The sequence below is a fragment of the Lithobates pipiens genome, unplaced genomic scaffold (assembly GCF_037356315.1).
Source record: "Lithobates pipiens isolate NorthernLeopardFrog02 unplaced genomic scaffold, aLitPip1_a1.2 Scaffold_25, whole genome shotgun sequence".
NCBI lineage: Eukaryota > Metazoa > Chordata > Amphibia > Anura > Ranidae > Lithobates > Lithobates pipiens.
The window spans coordinates 55,924,559-55,948,958 of record NW_027507787.1 but is presented as its reverse complement, the minus strand read 5'-3'; the positions used below and the strand labels follow the sequence as shown (position 1 = coordinate 55,948,958).

Below are 24,400 nucleotides of genomic sequence, written 5' to 3'. Positions count from 1 at the left end.
TGTATAGGTACTTCTATTTTTGAGTTACTATGTCAGGAGGACAATGGGTGGAGTTATGCTACTTATCTTTAGACTGAACCATATAAGGTATATATGCAAATATGGGTGTTATTAAGATATGCTGACATAACATTATGAAACAGTATAAGAATGGAGTAGGGTTATGGTGGAAAGGGAGAGAGAGGTGGGAAGAGAAAGAACTCTACACATTGGAGAAATGTAACATCAGATGTCCCTTCCTTCTGAGGCCATCACCATGCCATATGTTACCAGATGTCAGTTGTCTTTTTCTTATCTATCTGAATAAAACAATTCTTCTTGAAGTATTGGATGAACAAAGAATTGTTCAATTTCTACAAAGAAACTAAAAGTAAGTTGGAAATGCGGCCTTGGATATAGACACATACATATCTCCTCTACACACACGTTCTAGGAGAGAGAACACTGAGTGACATATTACACAAAGACTTTGCTATTCATCCCATGTATAGTAGAATACTAGAGTAATATGTATTTTACTAGATTATGTAGCCTTTTTACTACTATCTACATTTTCGAAATGGTCAATTTTTTTTCCCACTCCTTGACAGAGGAGATGAACACAATTTCATGATTGATCAAGTCTCGGGAAAAAACGATCAAAGAATCTAGAAGGAGGCGTTTGCGTCAGATGTGGACAGATGTGGTTGATGTGGTTCAGTAAAAGTCGAGGGTGAGTTTTTTCTCTGTTTGTTTTCTCACCTCTAGCCAAAGTTTGTAACTTTGTTAAAAAAAAAAAAAGATACAGCCTACGAAGTTGATTGACAAAGCCAGTTGGACAGTATACTTCAAGTTATTTTTGGAAATCCAGTGACTTTGTGTAAACCTAACAGTTAGGTACGTGAAGATATCCGCCAACGTTAGTTCCTAAGAAGGTGAGAAAGTCTCACATAAAAAAATATTGGGTTGTTGCCCAAGAAGAAAAAAGTGTTGAAATAGGAACATAGACTTCACGTTATTTGAAAAAGTCACCATTGTAGGTACAACAGAGGCAGATGTACACTTTGGGTGAGCTAATATAAAAGTTGGATTTTGATGTTTGAAGATGGAAGGTCCAAGCACAAAGGCAAAGAATAGATCAACAGGCAAACACTACAGCACACTACAGCACACTACAGCACACAATTCAAGGAACAAGGCAAAAAGCTACAAGAAAAAATATTCTTTAACCACTTGAGATCCGCGCTATAGTCAATTGACGGCTACAGCGCGGATCTCCTTTTCCGGGACTATGTCTATTGACGTAGTCCCGTGCACGAGCGGCCTGCGCGCCCCCTGAGGGGCGCACGCGGCGTGCTCTGTGATCGGCGAGTCTACGAGACTCGCCTGATCACCGATCCGTGCAAGGGGTCGATCCCGACCCCTTATCACGTGATCAGCTGTCAGCCAATGACAGCTGATCATGTGACATAACGGAGCCGGTAATCGGCTATTATTCCTCCTCGCGCTGTCAGCACGAGGAGAAAAAAAAAGCCGATCACCGGCGGCCGTGATCGGGACATCAGTCCCGATCATGGCCAGCACTGCTAGTGCCCACCTGCAACCCTGTCAGTGCCCACCTGCCCCCTGCCAGTGCAACAATAAAAAAAGTAAGTGCCCCCTGTCAGTGCCACCCAGCAGTGCCCATAGTGCCACCCAGCAGTGCCCACAGTGCCACCCAGCAGTGCCCACAGTGCCACCCAGCAGTGCCACCCAGCAGTGCCCACAGTGCCACTCAGCAGTGCCCACAATCTGCCTTAACAAAGGTGCTGCACCCGTGCCACATATCCGTGCCCATCAGTGTCATCTACCAGTGCCCAGCAGTGCCACCCATCAGTGCCACCTATCAGTGCCACCTATCAGTGCCCATCAGTCCCATCTATCAGTGGTACCTATCAGTGCCCATCCGTGCCATCTTATGTGCCCATCTTTGCCCATCAGTGCCACCTTATCTGTGCCCATCGGTGCTGCCTTATCTGTGCCTATTTGTGCCGCCCTCAACTATGCCTATCAGTGCCCACCAGTGCAGCCTATCAGTGCCCACCAGTGCAGCCTATCAGTGCCCACCAATGCAGCCCATCAGTGCCCACCAGTGCAGCCTATCAGTGCCGCCTCATCAGCGCACTTCAATGAAGGAGAAAAATGACCCGTTTGCAAAATTTTATAACAGACTTTTAAACATGATTTTTATTTTTTTTTGCATCTTTTTTTGTTTGTTTAGCAAAAAATAAAACTCCGAGCTGTAATTAAATACCACCAAAAGAAAGCTCTATTTGTGGGAAAAAAATGATAAAAATGTCATTTGGGTACAGTGTTGTATGACCGCGCAATTGTCATTCAAAGTGCATCAGCGCTGAAAGCTGAAAATTGCTCTGGGACTGAGGGGGGTTTAAGTGCCCAGTAAGCAAGTGGTTAAAGAAAGAAGACAAGGACAATATGCTTCAAAGAAAAAGTAACAACGAAAGAAGACGCAACAACGAAAGAAAAGGCAACGAACAACAGACAAAGTTAAAAGGACATTATTCATCTCTTGTTTTCAGGACTATCATATTAAACAAGGGGTGAGTGTGTTTGTTTATATAAAAGGTTAACATAGGATGGTTAACATCTCTAGGCTCAGAAGTAAGTCGCTGTACTATCGGAAATTGATACATTCCATATGTATGGAATATAGGAATACATGCAGTAGTAAGGTAATTAATTAATGCCAGAGTGTAAAGAAGTTGTTTTAATAAGGAATCTAAGTTTAATGCTGCATGTAAATGTTTATGAATATTTAAGCCCTGAACAACAGAAAATGTGGCCATTCTAAACACATAAATGGGGGCAGAACAACGTTTTCAGAGAAAAATTATTGATTAAGATTGTGGAAAGAACTGTATGAAATTGAGATAATGGAAAACATGATGATTAGTGTTTTGGTTGCAGGAAATAATGAGTTAAGGATTGAGCAATGTTCACAAATAATTCCAAACGTGGATTTGGTTATTAAATTAAAAATAGTAGATTGCTCTAATTTACTTAAGGCTACCTAGAGAAAATATTAAAATATGAAAGTTTTGTTTAATCTAAAAAAAAAAAGTAAAAAAAAAAAACTATTGTTAAAGGTTTTTGTAAATTAGTATTTCTGGCAAAAGTAAGGACTTTGGTTGGGGGAGGAGTTTTCTCAGGGAAATGGCCAATCGCAGGTCATGGGCAGGACCCAATCTGTGAGTTTCACGAGATTGTCTTGTAAACAATTTTTTGTCATTACTATAATCAGGTAAGTCATATAACGTAGTGTACATGATTTTTGGCAGATGTACAAACAACATATGTTTAAAAAGTGGTAAAATGGTTAAACAAATTTTTTAAACGAGAAACAAGATTGTTACCAAATTGTATAGTGTAGGGTGTACAAGGCATGGTAGCTAAGACTGACAGTAACAGATCATTCTCTGATGAGTATGTGAAATGTGAGGAGTGTATTACCAACAGAGAAATGCAGATCAAGTTACAGACTGGTCAGACATGCCATGACATTTTTCACTTTTGAGGATCAAAGCACAATACATTTTTGTGTTATATCTTCCAGATACCTGGAAGAGGGTTCATTGATGAGAAAAATATATATTTAAAAAGGTATTATTACCTAATAAAAGTAATTGTTTTTAAAAATTAGATTTTTTTGGGCCTTAATAACTTTTCTAGAGAGTTCATTGAGATTTTTGCAGACAAAGTATCTGGGTAAATTTTAATGAATTATATAGGATTACTGTAGGGCATATATTTGTTAATAACAAAAGATTACTTATATACAAACATTTGAAGATCTAAAGAAAGCCCTTATTAATTTAGCATTTTGATTAATATAGAGATCTCTCTCAGCCATTTTACATTTACGTGTATGTGGATGATGAGACAATTTCATTGGTATTTATAAATAAATGTGTTAGGAGTGCATTGTCCAATGCTACAGATCAGAGACATTGTGGGTTTAGCACCATTTGTTTTGAAAACATCTTATGTTACACTAAAAGTGTTATTACAAGGAAAACAGGAGGTGTCAATGCACGCAGCTTTGTCTAGTGGCAATTGGATGTTAAAAATATCAGTTGTAGTGGTATATAAATACATGGTGATTAAATTGATGCAGTGTGATAGAGCCACGGTTATGTAAATGAATCATGAAAAAGTAACTTTTTCAACTTTTAGTGGACGCACTGAATTTAAGACTGACAGAGCAGGTGTGGTTTATTCAATCATATTGTATGAGAGAAATGTTTGGTTCTGAAAATGAAACTTCAACATGATCAAATTTGCTTTCAGAAACAGAATATTTAGGAAAGCCCAATCTAAATTAGTGTTATTTTACAAAATTAAACCAATTGTGGAAAAGATATACAATAATCTGGTAATATTATTCTTTAACAAGATTTATTTAGTTTTAGGATAAAGAGGGGGACTATGACATTTTGTCTTATGCCGCGTACACACGATTGAATTGTATGACGTATTTGGTCCATTGAAACGCATTTCAACGGACAATCTGATCGTGTGTGGGCTTCAGTGGACTTTTTCAGCGTGAAGTCCGGAGTACTAAGAATGCCGGTTTGCACACCAATCTTCCCGTCGTACTTTGGTTTCAGCGGACAATACGTTCATCAGTATGCTAATCCGACGGACTAAGAATGGCGCATGCCCAGAAAGGATTTACAGGGCGGAAGCGTTCTGTCTTGTAAAACTAGTGTTCGTATTGAAGCTAGCATATTCGTCATGCTGCTAATTTTGTGATCTTTTAATATAGCACATTCTTTTCTTCTTCATAATGCGAGAAAAGTGAAGTTGCTTTGCTGCTTATATTCACACAGAGTTATCACAAATGTCTTTATTCATCCTCATCTTATGATTAATATTCCAATTCGAGAATAAATAAAAAAAAAAATAACGGACGAATTAAGCTGAAGTCTGAAAAGCGCGAATCGTCTCTAATCAAACTTCCACTAACGCAAAGTCAGCAGAAGGACCCCAAAGGGTGCTTTGCTGTGTCTTGGACTTCCTATTTCTAGTCCCGTCGTACGTGCTGTACGTCATCGCGCAAGCTTTCGTCGGACTGTTTGTGTATCCGTGTGTGGCCAAGTCCGTTCGGTAGAAAGTCCGCCGGATTGTATGACGGACTAAGTACATCATACAATTCGATCGTGTGTACGCGGCATTAGGGTCAGTACAGACTGATAAAGGAGATACAATTTATTGTAAAAATAATTGGATTCCAACAATAATGGATAGAGTTATTTTTAAATGAAAATATTTATTTTTGCATATCCAGGTACCTAACTGACTGATTGATTGATTTTTCGTTTAAGCTAATGAAATAAATTCTGAATTACAAATTTTAGAACACTTTGTCATCAAACTTCTGAATATTGTTTTATTTGTTTATAGAATTATCCAAAGTGAAAGAGGCCTAACCTTATACTACAAATTATTGAGAGATTTGGCAAATCTATATAGATTGATTATATTCTTTTTTTTTTTTGTCAAATAACTTTTTATTCATTTAAACAATGCATTACACTTCATGCTGTACTGCGTCACATTAGCTCAACAAGAAAGAAAATGAGCAATCGTTAGGGGCCTCCCGCCCATTGACCCACCACAGGGAGCCTCCTGGAGTAGGTAAAGACCAGGCCAAAGAGACTCCTCTGCGATCAACCGGGCCATCACTGGAGTTAGATATATAGTGCTGCCCATCAAAGTGTCCAGTGAGGTAGCCCAATAGATAGGTACAGATATCTACAAATGTTACTAACTGCTCACTCCAGTCGTTGTCTTCAAAGCATCTATATTCGTTTTTTTATTCACCTGCTAAAGGAATATTACATGATGTTGTTTTTTTAGTTAATGTTTTTTTTTGACAAATGAATTAAGGTAATTCTATAAAAAATATTTTTAATAAAAGCTAAGTTGTTGTGAACTTATGTCATATTACATTGGGGTTGGATTTTAAACCATGGAATTAGTTAATGATTTAAAATTTTATAGGACAGGTAGTGAAGGACATGTATGCAATTTTAGGTTTAGTAAAGTTTTTGTTTCTTATCATCTTAAATACTCAGGTATTGTAGAACGTATGAATAGTATTATAAAGTCTAAATAGAGTAAGATGATTCAAGAGAAGGGTAAATATTGGGTGACTTATTTACCTGCTATAGTTTTAGTTTAAAAACGTTATTATTTTCTAAACATAGGGTTTGTTAACTTTTTGAGTTAACGACAGTCTTTTGAGATTAGCATACTTAGTTATTTATATAATCTGTTGTATAGAAAGTAGTGTGGTTGCAAACATTGCAAACAACAGGTACAGGTATCTCAGAAGTTTGTTCACAAAACATGGTTAGGCCTTTGCTAAATTTAAATAGAAATGTCTTGAATGAGATTTCTACTTCTAATGAGTATGTTTAGTAATTTATTCCAGCAGCTAAAGTTATGGTTAAGAATGATAGATCTGAAGGTACCAGGGATGCCAACAGAGATGTCAACTGGGATATCAATTGAGAAGATTATTTTGTTATTTTTAACCACTTCAATACAAGGCATTTATACACCCTTCCTTCCCAGACCAATTTTTAGCTTTCAGCTCTCTCACACTTTGAATGCCAGTTACTCAGTCATGCAACACTGTACCCAAACAAAATTTTTATCATTTTTTTCATACAAATAGAGCTTTCTTTTGGTGGTATTTAATCATCGCTGGGTTTTTTTATTTTTTGCGGCATAAGTGAAAAAATAGCAAAAAACATTCTATGATAAAATTTTGCAAATAAGTCATTTTTGTTCATAAATTTGGCCAACATTTATACTGCTACATCTCTTTGGTAAAAATAACCAAAATTAGTGGATATTATTTAGGCTCTTTGAAAGTTATAGAGTCTACAAGCTATGGTGCAAAGTATTGAAAATTGATCACATCTGATCACACCTGACAGCCTCTCTCATTTCTTGAGGCTCTGAAATGTCAGGAAAGTACAAATACCCCACAAATGACCCCTTTTTGAAAAGTAGACAGTCCAAGGTATTTATTAAGAGGCATTGTGAGTTTTTTGAAGTTGTAATTTTTTTCCCACAATTCTTGGGAAAAAGAAGAATATATTTTTTTACAATATTGTCTTAATAACAAGTTATTTCTCATACACAGCATATGTCTACTTCCAATTACACCCAAAAATACATTCTGCAAGTCTTCCCGAGTATGGTGATACCACGTGTGGAACTTTTACACAGGCTGGCCACACAGAGAGGTCCAACATGCAGGGAGCACCGTCAGGGGTTCTAGGAGCATAAATGACACCTCTAATTTCCTAACGACCTACTACATTTGTGAAGGCCCTGGAGCACCAGGACAATGGAATTACCCACAAAATGACCCCATTTTGGAAAGCAAACACCCCAACGTATATTCTATGAGGCCTAATGAGTCTTTTGAACAGTTCATTTTTTTCCACAAGCCTTCAGAATACGTGGAAAGAAAATGAAAACATATATATATATTTTTTTTTTTTACACAAAGTGGTCAGTTTATAAGATATTTCTTACTCAAAGCATGTACATAGCAAAAATGACACCCCAAAATACATTCTGCTACTCATTCTGAGTATGGTGATAGCACAGGTGTGTGACTTTTACACAGCCTGGCCACATACAAAGGCCCAACATGCAGGGAGCGCCGTCAGGCGTTCTAGGAGCATAAATGACACCTCTAATTTCCTAACGACCTATTACATTTGTGAAGGCCCTGGAGCACCAGGACAATGGAATTACCCACAAAATGACCCCATTTTGGAAAGCAAACACCCCAAAGTATATTCTATGAAGCATTATGAGTCTTTTGAACAGTTCATTTTTTTAGACAAGTCTTCAGAAAATGTGGAAAATAAATGAAAATCTTTTTTTTTTACACAAAGTTGTCCATTTATAAGATATTTCTAACACATGGCATGTATACAGCAAAAATTACACCCCAAAACACATTCTGCTACTGCTCCCGAGTATGGCGATAACACATGTGTAGGACTTTTACACAGCCTGGTCACATAGAGAGGCCGAACTTTGAAGTAGTACCTTCAGGCGTAATAGGAGCATAAATTACACATCTCATTTTGTTCCAATAAAACAACTCTTCTTGAAGTATTGGACGAACAAAGGATTCTTCAATTTCTACTAAGAAACTAAAAGTAAGTTGGAAATGCAGCCTTGGATAAAGACACATACATATCTCCTCTATACACACGTTCTAGGAGAGAGAACACTGACTGACATATTACACAAAGACATTGCTATTCATCCAGAAACGCCCCTATGAGTATAGTAGAATATTAGTATATATACTACACTAGAATATGTAGATTTTTAGATTTTTCTACATTTTCTTTCACTATCCTTATGGGATAAACTCAAATTTAAACATCACCTACAGTTTTCACACAACCCTCTACTATCCTTCCTCAAAAACCCTGCTTTCTATCCAGCATGGGTCTCTCCCAAATCATTCAAAGTCTGGCCCTCCTTGGATATCCTTAGGCTACATGAACTTTTAACCCCCCAAGTCCTTTGTTCACTTCCCAACTCTCTGAACACATTCTGAATTGTTCAGATATCTCCAAATCAAAAACTTCTACACACCTTTTATAAACTAAAATGCCTCTTTGTCCCAAACTACTAATTTTTCATCTGTATGTATGAAGGACCCCCACTCAAGAGGAATGATCCCATCATTCTACATCCAATTTTCAGTTAATCCTGACCTAGACAAACCATCCTATGCCCGGAAATGGGAGGAGGATCTGGGGCGACCTTAGATATAACTGATTGGTCTGGGATATGGTTTGTAACTAAATCATCTTCGTCCAACATCCTGGCGGTAGAAGCCAATTATAAAATTTCAACCCGTTGGTACCTTCTGCCTTCTAGAGTGGGCAAATTTGTGCCTACTCATTCAGCTCATTGCTTCCATAGCTGCTCTGATTTGGGTACTCACCTGCATATCTGGTGGTTCTGTCTGATAGCTTAAACTTATTGGAAAGAAATTTTTGAAATTGTCTCCAGAATGTTTGAATTAATGATACAACCAGATCCAGCCACTGCAATACTTAATCTGAAACCAGAATGTTTAACACATACCCAATTCAAAATCTTTGTTCAACTCCTTACGGCTGCGAAACAAACAATTGCAAAGGCGTGGAGATCCCCTGCTTTGGTGATGGCTGAGACAAAGCATAGACTAAATGTATCCATTCCTCATGCCAAAATGGTGGAGCTTGAACGAGATCAAATATCCAAATTTGAAAAAATGTGGTACCCCTGGATAAAATATCACCTCCCACCAACATTTGATTAATCTGTCTTTTTTTTTTTTTTACTTTTAATTTTATTTTTATTAATAACTTTTTTTTATCCTTGTTTATATATATATATATATATATATATATATATATATATATATATATATATATATATATATATATATATATATATATATGTTTCATATATATATATATATATATATATTTTTTTTTTTTTATTATTTCCTATATACACCTCTATATTGAGCCTCCTTTTCTATGGTTTGCAGAAAAGTAATGTATATCTGTAACTACTATTAAGTAATTCATACACATTTACACCATACATGGTGACCGATTTTATTTTATCTATTTTTGTGATATATATATATATATATATATATATATATATATATATATATATATATTCCTGTATTTTACCATTTTTAATAAAGACTATATGTGGCATTGCTGGTTTCAGTATCGATACATCAATTAGAATCTCTATTGGTTTGTTTTAACCACCAAAAATATGGCTGCCACGTTTAGTATAATGGAGTAATATATCTGTTTTTGCACTATTTAAAAATGGCCGCATCCATATAGGAGACAGGACTCCAACAAAATGGCCATGGACGTACTTCCTGTTTTTACATATAAATTGATGTGGCTTTCAACCAATCCGGTTCCCCTGATGAAGTCACGTGCCGTGACGTAATACATAGGGAGTGGCCAGATACCGAAAAAAAGTGGCGTAAGAGGTGTCTGTAATGCCGAATTATTCATATCTCTGCTATTTTAAACTTTTTTTTGTAAGTGACCATTTGGCTGTTTAATAAACTTGTTAGCTCATACGGTTTTGCACTATGGGAGATTCTTTTTATCCCCTTTATATGTCCGGTTTCTGTGAACTATTGCACTGAGAATCTGGAAGCCATCATTTGCGGGAGGGATACTATTGGCTGTCATTGGGTCCATGGATGTTCCCTGACTGTGTTTATCTCTTTAGCGACATATACTTCTAATTGAGGTAAGATTCCAGAGAGCATTAAGTGGTGCACACAAAGATTTATTATTGAAGATCACGTTTGATGCACATTCAGCACTTTTTCCATTGGTCCATTATTGATAGAGTGAACTATTTTTCATCATTACATCACAATTTATTGTGTTGTTGATTTATGCTACTAGGACCATTTGGGACTCTAATTTATTTGCACAGCTGATAGATAGTGCAAAAATATATTGTATTATTTTATATTGCACATTTGCTATATTTTGCACTCTATGTATTTTTGCACAGAAGTTTATGCACTTTATGCTATTTGCTATAGTTATTAGCCATTGTTACGCTTATTCTTACAGGATCATATTTGCATAGAGTGTAATATTTTTCATCATCACATCACAATTTATTGTGTTGCTGTTTTATGTTACTTGCACCATTTGGGACCCTTTAATTCATTGAGGGCTGATATATATATATATATATATATATATATATATACACACACACACACATTTTTGCACTATTGAATTATCTCATATATATACATACAGCGATTATTGTTCGGGAGGAATCCTGTCCCTTCTGGGAGTTTTCAGTCAACACAAACAAAAAAAAATAGATTTATCCCTAACTTGTTGCTATCATAGCCTCTGAAGGACCGACAATGCCAGATTGAGGCCACACAGAGTTATCAGGTAGAGTACCAATAGTACAATATGAGAAAACCTTTGTACAGAGGCTCTGATCAAGGAACAGGAAGCTAGTGGTCTCTGGAAAGGAAACCTGGTATTTGATAGCCCTCGGGGCCAAGGACTTATCCGATCCTGGCTGAAGGAAGGATAAAATGCATCCCATGTAGTATTTCCTGGTATGAAGCCTCCTCTCTTTCTAGGTGCAGTTTTAATCTCTGTATGAGGAGGGTTCTCTAATCCCAGAAGTCAGTTGGTCTTGTGGAGCACCGGCACAGTAAGTTAGGGTGGGAGGTGGCTGCGCATGCGCACTGGTGACTGCAGGGAATCCGTGTCCCACTGTGATGTACCACGCCGATGGGGCGGGAGAGATATAAATGCTCACAGGCCGATGGCCATCTTGCCAGAGTCCTGAGGTTGCCTATAACTAGCTGCATGTCACCCATGTAAGTGTTATTACATTTTTGTCATGGCTGGGCTTCTGTTAGTTACTAGCAGCACTTTTCATTCAGTGCAAGGCTGCTCAGTTGTCTGTTAATTACCAGCCACTCATTGTTTCAACAGTGACTCACCTGGTTACCATTACCTGCCTCATTAGTCCAGCCCTCAGCCATCCCCTTCTGGCTATTTAGAACAGCTTTGCTCATTCCCTCTGTGCCCTTGCGTGGTCAACATCTCCAGTGTGTACCCGTGTATGACATTGCCTGGCTGACGTCTCTTCTGAATCATGATCCTGTTTTTTTGGCTTCTGATAACGCTGACTTCTGGTTTCTGATCCCAGCTTGCCTAATTACCCATTCTGGCTTCCAAACTCTGGCTTGTTTTTGACTACGTTCCTGATCTGTGTTATTTTTGCTATTACATTAAAGGTGGGATTTTAACTGCATTTTCTGTCTCTGCCTGGTTTATGGTTCCTGAAATTACGCGAGGGCCATGAATTCAGAGAATGCAGGCAATCCACCTAGTTGTAATATTTTTTCCAGATTGGATGAGCAGGACCACCACATGGATCAGTTTGCCATATCTTTACAGACTCCTGATTCAAACTGCTCATCTGGATCCTCCCACTCCGATTGCTCTGGTACAACCAGAGTCACAAGCCATCCCTGCTGCTTCTCCATTCTCTGTTCAGGCAAAGGCCCCTAATAATACCTCTGTAAGAGGTATGACTGGATCTGCTTTGCTTCCCCAGCATTTTGGGGGTGATCCAGCTCACTGCAGAGGGTTTCTCACCAGGTTGGACTATATTTTGAGATGCTGCCACAGGTGTTCACTACAGACAACCAAAGTAGGCTTCATTATTTCTTTGCTTTGTGATAGAGCCTTGGCTTGGGCAAACCCTCTATGGGGAGATGCAAAAACTTGTTGTATGGAATTACCCTGAGTTTGTGGCCTCCTTTAAAGGGGTATTTGACATTCCTGCTCACTCCACCTCTGCTCCCAAAAGCAAGCCCATTAAACAGAGTACGAGAACTGTTAAAGATTGCGCTATTGAATTCTGTACTCTAGAGTTTGGTTGGAACAATGAGGCTCTTGTGACTGCTTTTTCTCATGGTCTCTCTGATATCATTCAGGCTCTGTTCACATTTAAACAGGCCGCGGATCGCACAGGAACGCTTTGCGTCCCTGTTCTCATTTCAGGGACTAATCTGGTCTGAATCTTTGCCTGAATTCAGCCCTGAAACGGAGCCAAATACGCACAGCATTTCTATGCAGTGCGCTCCGTAGCTGCCCCAGAGATATGTGAACCGACTCCATAGAGAGATGGTCACATTGTCCTGCAATGCGCATCCAATTCGCATAGGTGTGAACCCAGCCTAAAGATGAGATTGCAGCTCAAGATGAACCCAAGAATGTTGAGGAGTTGATCTCATTTGCCATCCTCATTGATACCACACTCCGAGAGAGACATTCCTTTAAGGAGCACTTGCGGAAGCCTCCTGTACGTTTGGCTCTGAACTTTGCATACTTGCCCATGCCTCCCTTACCTCCTGGGCCCCGAGTTCTCCAGTGAAGTAGAGCCCATGCAGCTGGGCTTCATACGGCTCTCTGCCAAAGAGAGGGCCTTTAGGAGGTGGGATAGTTTAAGCCTTTACTGTGGCCAGGTAGGTTACTTATTGAAGTCTTTTGCTACCCGTCCGGGAAAAACCCGCACCTGAGATCGTGTAGGGCAAATCCCAGGCGCCAGGTCGCCTTTGCGACTAGAAATTGTGCCCTGGCGCCTGGGTTTTTGTCACTGACAGGTGCCTCTGTTGCTCTGTGTCTGGTGCCTCCAGACACAGAGCACTGTCTGGTAGTCTGGATGGACCAGGAAGAGAGTAGCTCAGCAGCCTCTGACATCCTCCTCCCTTCTTCACACACTGTTGGCAGAGCAGAGCCGCAGTGTGTGAAACTGTGTGTAGAGAGGAGCTGTCAAAATTGAGGCTGAATGTCGGAGTGGGCGGGACCCAGCTTTCCAACACCAGCCAATGGGATGAGATCTGGGCTGGCCGATACATGTATGTGGCCCCTCCGCTTTCTTAAGCAGCCCAATCATTGGCTGGGTAGCTGTCGGGTCTCACCCACCCCGGGTCCCGCCCACCTCTGACATCACGCTAAATGTGTCAGCTCCTCTCTCTCCATACAGTTTTACACAGTGCAGCACTGCAGGGAGCATTCAGTTTCACAGTTACACTATCGGCTGTGAAACCTGCCAGTGCCATCCAGTGCCACCTGCCAATGCCAGTTAGTGACATATGCCAGTGCCACCTGCCAATGCCAGTTAGTGCCACCTGCCAGTGCAATCCAGTGCCACCTGCCAATGTCAGTTAGTACCACCTGCCAGTGCAATCCAGTGCCACCTGTCAATGCCAGTTAGTGCCACCTGCCAATGCCATCTGCCAGTGCCACCTGCCAGTGCCAACCAGTGCAATCCAGTGCCACTTGCCAAACAGTGCCAGTTAGTGCCACCTGCCATTGCCAACCAGTGCCACCTGCCAGTGCCAATCAGTGCAATCCAGTGCCACTTGCCAATCAGTGCCAACCTGTGCCAGTGCCACTTGCCAACCATTGCCACCTGCCAGTGCAATCAAGTGCCACTTGCCAATCAGTGCCAACCTGTGCCAGTGCCACGTGCCAACCATTGCCACCTGCCAGTGCAATCCAGTGCCACCTGCCAATGCCAGTTAGTGCCACCTGCCAATGCCATCTGCCAGTGCTACCTGCCAGTTAGTGCTACCTGCCAGTGCCATCCAGTGCCACCTGCCAGTTAGTGCCACCTGCCAGTGCCATCCAGTACCACCTGCCAGTGCCAGTTATTGCCACCTGCCAATGCCAGTTAGTGCCACCTGCCAATGCCACCTGCCAGTTAGTGCCAGTGCCACGCAGTGCTACCTGCCAGTGCCAGTTAGTGCCACTTGCCAGTTAATGCCACGTGCCATTACCAATCAGTGCCATCCAGTGCCACCTGCCAGTGCAATCCAGTGCCACCTGCCAGTGCCAGTTAGTGCCATCTGCCAGTGCCACCTGCCAGTGCAATCCAGTGCCACTTGTCAATCTGTGCCACCCATTGCCACTTTCCAGTGCCACCTGCCAGTGCAATCCAGTGCCACCTGCCAATGCCAGTTAGTGCCACCTGTCAATGCCATCTGTCAGTGCCACCTGCCATCCAGTGCCACCTGCCAGTGCCATCCAGTGCCACCTGCCAGTTATTGTGCCACCTGCCAATGCCAGTTAGTGCCACATGCCAATGCCACCTGCCAGTTAGTGCCAGTGCCCATCAGTGCCACCTGTCAGTGCCCATCAGTTCCAACCTCAATGCCACCCCATCAGTGTCCATTAGTGCAGCCTATCAAAGTACATCAGTGAAGGAGAAAAAAAACGTATTTGCAAAATCTTATAACAAAACAAAAGTTTATTTATTTTTTAATTTTTAAATATTGTCTTTATCTTGGCATCAGGCATGAGCAATTCTTATTGTCCGATGCCCCAGACATGCAGTTCTGGGTGCTGGGCAGAGGATTTAAATAACTGGCTCCTAACTTTTTCAGCTGGCTCCTAGATTCTAAGCAAATTTGTCAAGCCCTGCTGTAGGGGATAAACCTTAGGTGGCATGTTTGCGTCCCTAGCTATTTGGAAGGATAAGCCTCTAGTTCCCAAGCACTAATCAATTCTGCGGCTGCAGGCTTGTTGATAGATAGTGCCTTTGTGTCAGAACACTTGATACCGCTGCAGTCTTGTGCCTCCCCACCTGACATTGAGGCTATTGACGGGAGACCTCTACAGCCTGCCCATGCGACACATGAAACCACTCTGTTAACCATGGCTGCAGGGGCTTTTCTTTGTGAAAAGGAAGAGTGGTGAACTAAGACCCTGTATCGATTATAGGGGTCTCAGTCGCATTACAGTTTAGAATGCTTACCCGATCCCATTGATTATGGAATTATTTGACTGCCTCAAGGGAGCAACAGTTTTCACTAAGCTCGATTTGAGAGGGGCATACAATCTCATGAAAATTAGGGAGGATGACAAATGGAAAACTGCGTTTAATACTAGAACCAGACACTATGAATACCTAGTAATGCCCTTTTGGTCTCTGCAATGCTTCTGCAGTTTTCCAGGAATTTATTAACGATGTCCTCCGAGATATGCTGCATGTGTGATAGTATACCTCAATGATATTCTCATACTCAAAATCCCTAGATAACCACCACACAAATGTCTCCCATGTGCTACAGAGGTTGAGAGAGAACAACATGTTTTGCAAATTGCATTTTTGGGTTAAGTAATTTCTAGTGCCGGGTTTTTGATGGACCTAGAGAAATGATCGGCAGTCTTACAGTGGCCTCGACCCATAGGTCTATATCCTCTACAATGTTTTCTTGGCTTTGCCATTTATTATCGGAAACCTCATGACCACTGCTTTGTCCCAGAGAATCTCCACACTGCTTTGTTCCAGACCTACCATTCTCCTAAAGCAGCTGGGCACCCAGGTCTCAACAATTCTGGTGCCCTAGTCTTCGTGCTGATGTCACCGCCTTTGTAGCCACTTGTCACAATCCATATCCAGTGGAGAGAGGCCTTGGACACAATTGTTCATTGATTTTATTGTGGATTTACCCAACTCCCATGGCAACACAGTTATTCATATGGTGGTTGACATGATTTCCAAAAGGTCTCATTGTATTCCCCCAATGAAATTGCCTACGTCCAAAGAACTGGCTACAATTTTCACTTGGGAGGTCTTTTGGTTGCATGGGTTACCTAAATTTATCATCTCGGACAGGGGTAGCCAGTTTGTGTCCAGGTGTAGGTGAGCCTTTTGTGCACAGTTGGGAATTCAGCTTTTCTTCTCCTTTGCATTGTCACCCGCAGTACAATGGGGCTGCAGAATGGGCCAATCAAGCTTTGGAACAGTTGCTATATTTCTGACCACCATAACAACTGGTTGGATCTGTTACCTTGGGTGGAGTTTGCTTATAATAGTGCCATCAATGCCGCTTCCCAATTATCTCCATTTATGGCGAACTATGGGTTCCAGCCATCTATATTGCCCGACACATTTTTTCGCAAGGAATTCCTGTGTTGGAGGAACATCTTCGGCAACTCCATTCCACTAGGGTGCAGGTCCAAGAATCTTTGTAACGCGAGAAGTACAGATTTCATGCTGACAACCGACGCCTACCTGCGACCTCCTACCAAGTTGGGAAGAGGGTCTGGCTGTCTTCTCGTTACTAGGAAGACCCCCTAGGCCCCTTTCACACTGGGTTGGGTAGAGCGTCAGATTTGCGGCACTAAAAACCACCACAAAGCACTTCTGCAGAGGCGCTTTGCCGGCGGTATAGCCGCGCTGCCCCATTGATTTCAATGGGCAGGAGCGGTGAAGAGGTGTATACTCTGCTCCTTCATCGCTCCAAAGAGGTTGCTAGCATGACTATTTATTTACCGCCCTGCTAGCGCACAGCTCCAGTGTGAAATCTCTCGGGGCTTTCACACTGGAGAGACAGCAGCGGCTGTTTCAGATCGGTTTGCAGGCGCTTTTTTTTACTGCTGTAGGGGTCTTACAAATAAGGGTTGTTGTACAAGTGAAGGGTGTGTGTATACATGTGTGTGCATGTGTTTATATGTATTTATGCATGTGTGCGTCTGTGTGTGTGTGCATATATGTGTGTGCATGCATGTGTGTCATATATACACAGGTGGGGGGCACAGGTGTGAGAGGAGGCTGAGTGCGTACAGGTGTGAGGGGGGCTGAGTGCGTACAGGTGTGAGGGGGGCTGAGTGCGTACAGGTGTGGGGGGGCTGAGTGCATACAGGTGTGGGGGGGCTGAGTGCATACAGGTGTGGGGGGGCTGAGTGCATACAGGTGTGGGGGGGTTGAATGCATACAGGTGTGGGGGGGTTGAACGCATACAGGTGTGAGGGGGTGAGTACATACAGGTGTGAGAGGGTGAGTACATACAGGTGTGAGGGGGGCGAGTGCATACAGGTGTGAGGGGGCTGAGCGAGTACAGGTGTGAGGGGGGCTGAGTGCGTACAGGTGTGAGGGGGGCTGAGTGCGTACAGGTGTGAGGGGGGCTGAGTGCATACAAGTGTGAAGAGGGGGCTGAGTGCGTACAGGTGTGAGGGTGGCCGAGTCCGATTGGGTACAGGTGTGGGGGGGGGGGGGGGGCTGAGTGCATACTGGCATAAAAGAGGGATGAGTGCATACAGGTTTGAGGAGGGCTTAGTGCGTACAGGTCTGAGGGGGGCTGAGTGGGTACAGGTGTGCGGGTGGCTGAGTGCGCACAGGTGTGAGAGGGGACTGAGTGCACACAGGTGTGAGGGGGGATCTGAGTGCGTACAGGTGTGGGGAGGGGCTGAGTGTGTACAGATGCTGTATTGGACCAGCTCTTTGCTGGATTGGGTTGTCTCATTGCTGAATATATAATTTTTTTGTTTTATAAGTTTTTTATCTGCTAGGGGAAGATGTCATTGAAAAGGCAGTGCAGTAAGTGTTAGTGTAGGGTACTGCTCAAAGGAGTCTACCTTGTCACGGTGGTAAGCTTCATATTGGCTAAAATATAATACCTTACGGTTAAATCTGTGTTTGTGTACATGTGTGTATCTTTGTGTGTGCATGCATATGTGTCTGTCATATATAAACATGTGGGGGGGGGCCTGGGTGCGCACAGGTGTGAGGGGAGGCTGAGTGCGTACAGGTGTGGGGGGGCTGATTGCATACAGGTGTGAGGGGGACTGAGTGCGCACAGGTGGGGGGGCTGAGTGCGCACAGGTGGGGGGGCTGAGTGCATACAGGTGTGAGGGAGGGCTGAGTGCGCACAGGGGTGAGGGAGGGCTGAGTGCGTACAGGTGTGAGGGGGGCCGAGTGCGTACAGGTGTGGGGGAGGTCTGAGTGCGCACAGCTGTGAGGGGGCTGAGTGCGTACAGGGTGGCCTGAATGGGTAAGAGCCGGTTCACACAGGAGCGACTCAGATCCGACTTCAGGTCGCCCTTAGTCGCCTCAGGTCGGACAACATGTAAAAATCAATGTAAGTGAATGAGAGCCATCTTAATGCACACTACTGAAGTCGCTCTGACTTCAGAAAAGGTTCCTGTATTACTTCAATCCGACTTGTAGGCGGCTGGTACCCGTTGATTTCAATGGAGGTCGCCTACAAGTCGGATCTCCGTCTATACGGAGGCGACTCTCATGGAATTATCAGCTCTGAAGGGGGAACTCCACGCCAAATTTATGAAAAAAATTGGCATGGGTTCCCCCTCCGAGAGCATACCAGGCCCTTAGGTCTGGTATGGATTCTAAGGGGAACCCCCTACACCGAAAAAACAGCGTGGGGGTCCCCCCCAGATCCCTACCAGACCCTTATCCGAGCACGCTACCTGGCCGGCCAGGAAAGGAGGTGGGGACGAGCGAGTGCCCCCCCTCCTGAGCCATACCAGGCCGCGTGCCCTCAACATGGGGGGTGCCTTGGGGAAGGGGGGACCGCATGTTAATTCCAGGTTGTGAGGCAACAAAACATGAAAAAATGCCAAGGGGGCACTGTAACTACATAACTTAATTTCTGAACTTAGTCGTTTTGGTTTCTTTGTATGTATGGATTGTTACCAACATGTGGTGAAATTTTCATGTAAAAAGCACCTTTAGAAATATATTTACCTAGAACAATGGTGACATGTACTTATTTTACCCTCTAGATATACAGTATCTCACAAAAGTGAGTACACCCTTCACATTATATCTTTTCATGTGACAAAACTGGAATAATTACATTTTGCTATAATTTAAAGTAGTGTACAGCTTGTATAACAGTGCAAATTTGCTGTACCCTCAAAATAACGCAACACACAGCCAATAATGTCTAAACTACTGGCAACAAAAGTGAGTACACCCCTAAGTGAAAATGTGCAAATTGGGCCCAGTTAGCCATTTTCCTTCCCGGGTGTCAAGTGACGTGTTAGTGTTAAAAAGTTCCCAGGTATGAATGGGGAGCAGGTGTGTTAAATTTGGCGTTATCGCTCTCACTCTCTCATATTTATCACTGGAAGTTCAACATGGCACCTCGTGGCAAAGAACTCTCTCAGGATCTGAAAAAAAAATATTGCTCCACATAAATATGGCTTAGGCTATAAGAAGATTGCCCAGACCCTGAAACCGAGCTGCAGCATGGTAGCCAAGACCATACAGAAGTTTAATAGGACAGGTTCCACTCAGAACAGGCCTCTCCATGGTCGATCAAAGAAGTTGAGTGCACGTGCTCAGCGTCATATCCAGAGGTTGTCTTTGGGAAATAGACATACGAGTGCTGCCCGCATTGCTGCAGAGGTTGAAGGGGTGGGGGGTCAGCCTGTCAGTGCTCAGACCATATGCCACACACTGCATCAAATTGGTCTGCATGGCTGTCGTCCCAGAAGGAAGCCTCTTCTAAAGATGATGCACAAGAAAGACAGCAAAAACAGTTTGCTGAAGACAAGCAAACTAAGGACATGGATTACTGGAACCATGCCCTGTGGTCAGATGAGACCAAGATAAATGTATTTGGTTCAGATGGTGTCAAACGTGTGTGGTGGCAACGAGGCAAGGGACACAAAGACAAGGTCTCTAACATCCACCAGCTCAGTGATGATGTCATAAAGGAGTGGAAGAGGACTCCAGTGGCAACCTGTGAAGCTCTAGTGAACTCCATGCCCAAGAGGGTTACATAGTCAGGTTGAAAAAAGACACAAGTCCATCCAGTTCAACCACACAAAAAATAATAATAATAATAATATCATACAATCCCATATACCCAATTCTATACCCACAGTTGATCCAGAGGAAGGCAAAAAACCCCAGCAGAGCATGATCCAATTTGCTAAAGCAGGGGGAAAAATTCCTTCCTGATCCCCCGAGAGCCAATCGGATTTTCCCCGGATCAACTTTAATTATAAATGTTAGTACCCAGTTATATTATGTACACTTAGGAAATAATCCAGGCCTTTCTTAAAGCAATCTACTGAGCTGGCCAGAACCACCTCTGCAGGGAGTCTACTCCACATTTTCACAGCTCTTACTGTGAAGAAACCTTTCCGTATTTGGAGATGCAATCTCTTTTCCTCTAGACGTAAAGAGTGCCCCCTTGTCCTCTTTGTTGACTGTAAAGTGAATAACTCAACACCAAGTTCACTATATGGACCCCTTATATATTTGTACATGTTGATCATATCCTCCCTTAATCTCCTCTTATCAAAAGTGAATAAATTCAGTTCCTCTAATCTTTCCTCTTAGCTGAGCGCCTCCATGCCTCTTATCAATTTGGTTGCCCTTCTCTGCACTTTCTCCAGTTCCCCAATATCCTTTTTGAGAACTGGTGCCCAAAACTGAACTGCATATTCCAGATGAGGTCTTACTAATGATTTGAACAGGAGCATAATGATCTCTTTCTCTCTCTGGAGTTCATACCTATCTTAACCACTTACAGACCGGACCATTTTGCTGGTCAAAGACCAGACCACTTTTTGCGATTCGGCACTGCGTTGGTTTAACTGACAATTGCGCGGTCATACGACGTGGCTACCAAACAAAATTGACATCCTTTTTTTTCCCACAAATAGAGCTTTCGTTTGTAGGTATTTGATCACCCCTCCGGTTTTTATTGTTTGCGCTATAAACAAAAATAGAGCGACAATTTTGAAAGAAACGCATTATTTTTTACTTTTTGTTATAATAAATTTTTCCCAAAAATATATTAAAAAAAATTTTTTTTCCCTCAGTTTAGGCCGATACGTATTCTTCTACATATTTTTGGTAAAAAAATCGCAATAAAGTTAAAGTTAAAAGTTATAGCGTTTACAAAATTGGGATAGTTGTATAGCATTTTTATTAATAATTTTTTATTATTTTTTTTTACTAGTAAAATTTTTTTATTGTGACTGCGACATTATGGCGGACACATCGGACATTTTTGACACATTTTTGGGACCATTGTCAGTTATACAGCAATCACTGCTATATAAATGCAGTGATTCCTGTGTAAATGACACTGGCAGTGAAGGGGTCAACCAGTGGGTGGCAGTGTAGGGGTTAAGTGCTCCTAGGGGTGTGTTACTAACTGTGGGGGTTGGGCTTTCATTTAGTGAACACTGATCTCTGCTCCAAATCACATGGAGCAGAGATCAGCGTCACTAGTTGCTAGGCAGAATGGAGAAATGCTGTTTACAATGGCATTTCTCCATTCAGCCATCCCGTGAGACGATCGCGGGTATGCCCGCGGCGATCGAGTCCGCGGGACCCGCGACCGGACTCACGGGGTCCTGACCGGCACGCGAGCGTGCCGTCGGCGGCAGGGCGGCATTGAAGATTGGACGTACCTGTACACCAATATGCCTGCCCGTGCCATTCTGCCGACGTACATCGGCGTGCGCTGGTCGAGAACCGGTTAATACAAGAAAGGACTTTGCTCGCCTTAGAAACCGCAGCTTGGCATTGCATGCTATTATTGAGCTTATGATCTACCAAAACCCCCAGATCCTTCTCCACTATGGATCTCCCAGTTGTACTCCCCCTAAAATGTATGATGCATGCTTATTCTTAGCCCCCAAGTGCATAACTTTACATTTCTCAACATTAAACCTCATCTGCCACATAGTCGCTCAATTAGACAGAGCACTGAGGTTGGCTTGTAAATTGGAGACATCCTGTAAGGATGTTATTCCACTGCATAGCTTGGTGTCATCTGCAAAGACGGACATTTTACTTTTGATCCCAGACCCAATATCATTTATAAAGATATTAAAAAGTAAGGGTCCCAGCACTGAACCTTGGGGTACACCACTGATAACCTTAGACCATTCAGAGTAAGAATCATTAACCACTACTCTCTGAATTCTGTCTTTTAGCAGTTTTCTATCCATTTACAAACTGATATTTCCAAACCTTCAGACTTTACCTTAAACATGAGCGGGGTTAAGGCAGTGCTGGAAAATAATGGTGGCCACACAAAATATGGAAACTTTTGGCCCAATTTGGACATTTTCATTTAGGGGTGTACTCACTTTTGTTGCCAGCGGTCTAGACATTAATGGCTGTATGTTGAGTTATTTTGAGGGGACAGTAAATTTACACTGTTATACAAGCTGTACACTCACTACTTTACATTGTAGCAACCTGTAATTTCTTCAGTGTTGTCACATTAAAAGATATAATAAAATATTTACAAAAATGTAAGGGGTGTACTCACTTTTGTGAGATACTAGTGTAAATAAATACACACACACTTTATAATCACAGACAGAAATACTAATAAACACAACATAAAAACATGCATACACGTTTATCCATTATGCATTTCCTATATCCAATGGATATGCACACATTTGCTAGTAATTACATTACTAAATAAAATTTAATGGACGATATAAACAAGACATACATTTTGTTTTGGATAGAGAATATTAGGATTTAGCTCTGAATCTGCCACTTATCTCCAAAAGCCTTTTTGTTTTTTTAAATAACAGAATGGCAGGCATGTTCCCTCTGAAGGGTGGAGCTAATATTAAAAACAGCAGCAGTTCTGATCATCTGTCCATATTTGTGTTCCAGTTTTCTTGAAGCACACAATATTTTAACCCAGTCATAAAAATGTACAATAGTATGGAAAGTCATAGGAAAGGACTTACTGGGTACTGGATGAACGTGTAACACTGATGACATGTTTCTAAACATATAATGATAGATGGATTGTTATGTGCATTGACAAATCAACTTACACAATAAACATTAACTAAATTGATGTTTTAGGGTATATGGTCCATTGGCTGTTGCTGGCCCTCAAGGAGCTTTTCTGCTTTCCAACATGCTAAACTAATTTATCAGGTTGGTTTAGCCTTCCAACAAAAGTGTGTTGAATGAAAAGATTGCTTTTTATTTCTGGTGTTTTTCATACTGTACAACTGTCATGTTAAGGAGGTTATTTTGATGTATCCTCAAAAAATGTCACTAATACAGTGGCAAGCTGAAGTGTTCCAAAGTACCACAGATACTGTGGTATGATTGCATATAAAAAGAAACTATAAATGTTGTAAAAAAATGTAATATAGATGCAAGTGGTGGCATAGGGGTCAGCAACAGACACATGGACAGCACAATGCCATCATGCTTTAATTGAGTTAAATGTGTTGCTTTCCATTTTGCTGTTTATGTAAATGCAAGAAATATATTGACTGACAATGTTTCATTAAGGAAGTAATGAAGATATTTTTTTCCTTCCAAGGTGCCTGACCATACAGAGAGCTGCAGTGTGGAGCTTTTTGCTGTGGTATGTGATACACTTCTTGGGTACAATGCCTGATATGTGGTTCAATGATAGAAGTAGTTAACTCTCTGTGTAAATTGGCATTGTATTGGCCTAAAACACTTGTTTTAATTAAAGCATTATCTACACAAAAACTACTTATAAAATCATATAATCTAGCTCTTGGCCATGCATCCCTAGTTTAAAGTATAAAAAAAAAAGCAAAACTATTTTTTTTGTTTTGGATATAGTGTAAAAGGGTTTAGAACACCCAAAAGGTTTTAATTGTTGCCTGTGTCCCTGTTAGGGAGATTCACCCTCTCTGATTATCATCGTTATCATTTTCATTGAAAGTAAAGGAAAATCTCACATTTTGGGTTGTCCCCAGAAAAGTAATAGAGGGGAATTCTTCAATGGGGACACTAGTTCTGGTAACCTTGAGGGCCCCAAAGGATTCCCTTAACCACTTCCCGACCAGCGCACGACGATGTACGTTGACAGAATGGCACGGGCAGGCATATTGGCGTACAGGTACGTCCAATATTCAATGCCGCCCCGCCATCGGGAGCGCGCCGGCGCGCTCCCACGCTGGTTGGGACCCCCGTGAGTCCAGTCGCG

The 24,400-nt window shown here is 42.0% G+C and overlaps 1 protein-coding gene and 1 long non-coding RNA gene across 4 annotated transcripts in view; one reads left to right on the top strand and one right to left on the bottom strand.

Moving 5' to 3' along the window:
• Positions 1–24,400, bottom strand: part of PSD (pleckstrin and Sec7 domain containing) — a 711,875-nt gene that overhangs the window by 188,470 nt on the left and 499,005 nt on the right. The gene's annotated exons all lie outside the window — the stretch shown is intronic.
• On the top strand, positions 199–23,894 carry LOC143929877 (uncharacterized). The gene is made up of 3 exons (XR_013262618.1): positions 199–370; positions 591–712; positions 23,762–23,894. It is a non-coding gene; the product is annotated as an uncharacterized LOC143929877 (long non-coding RNA).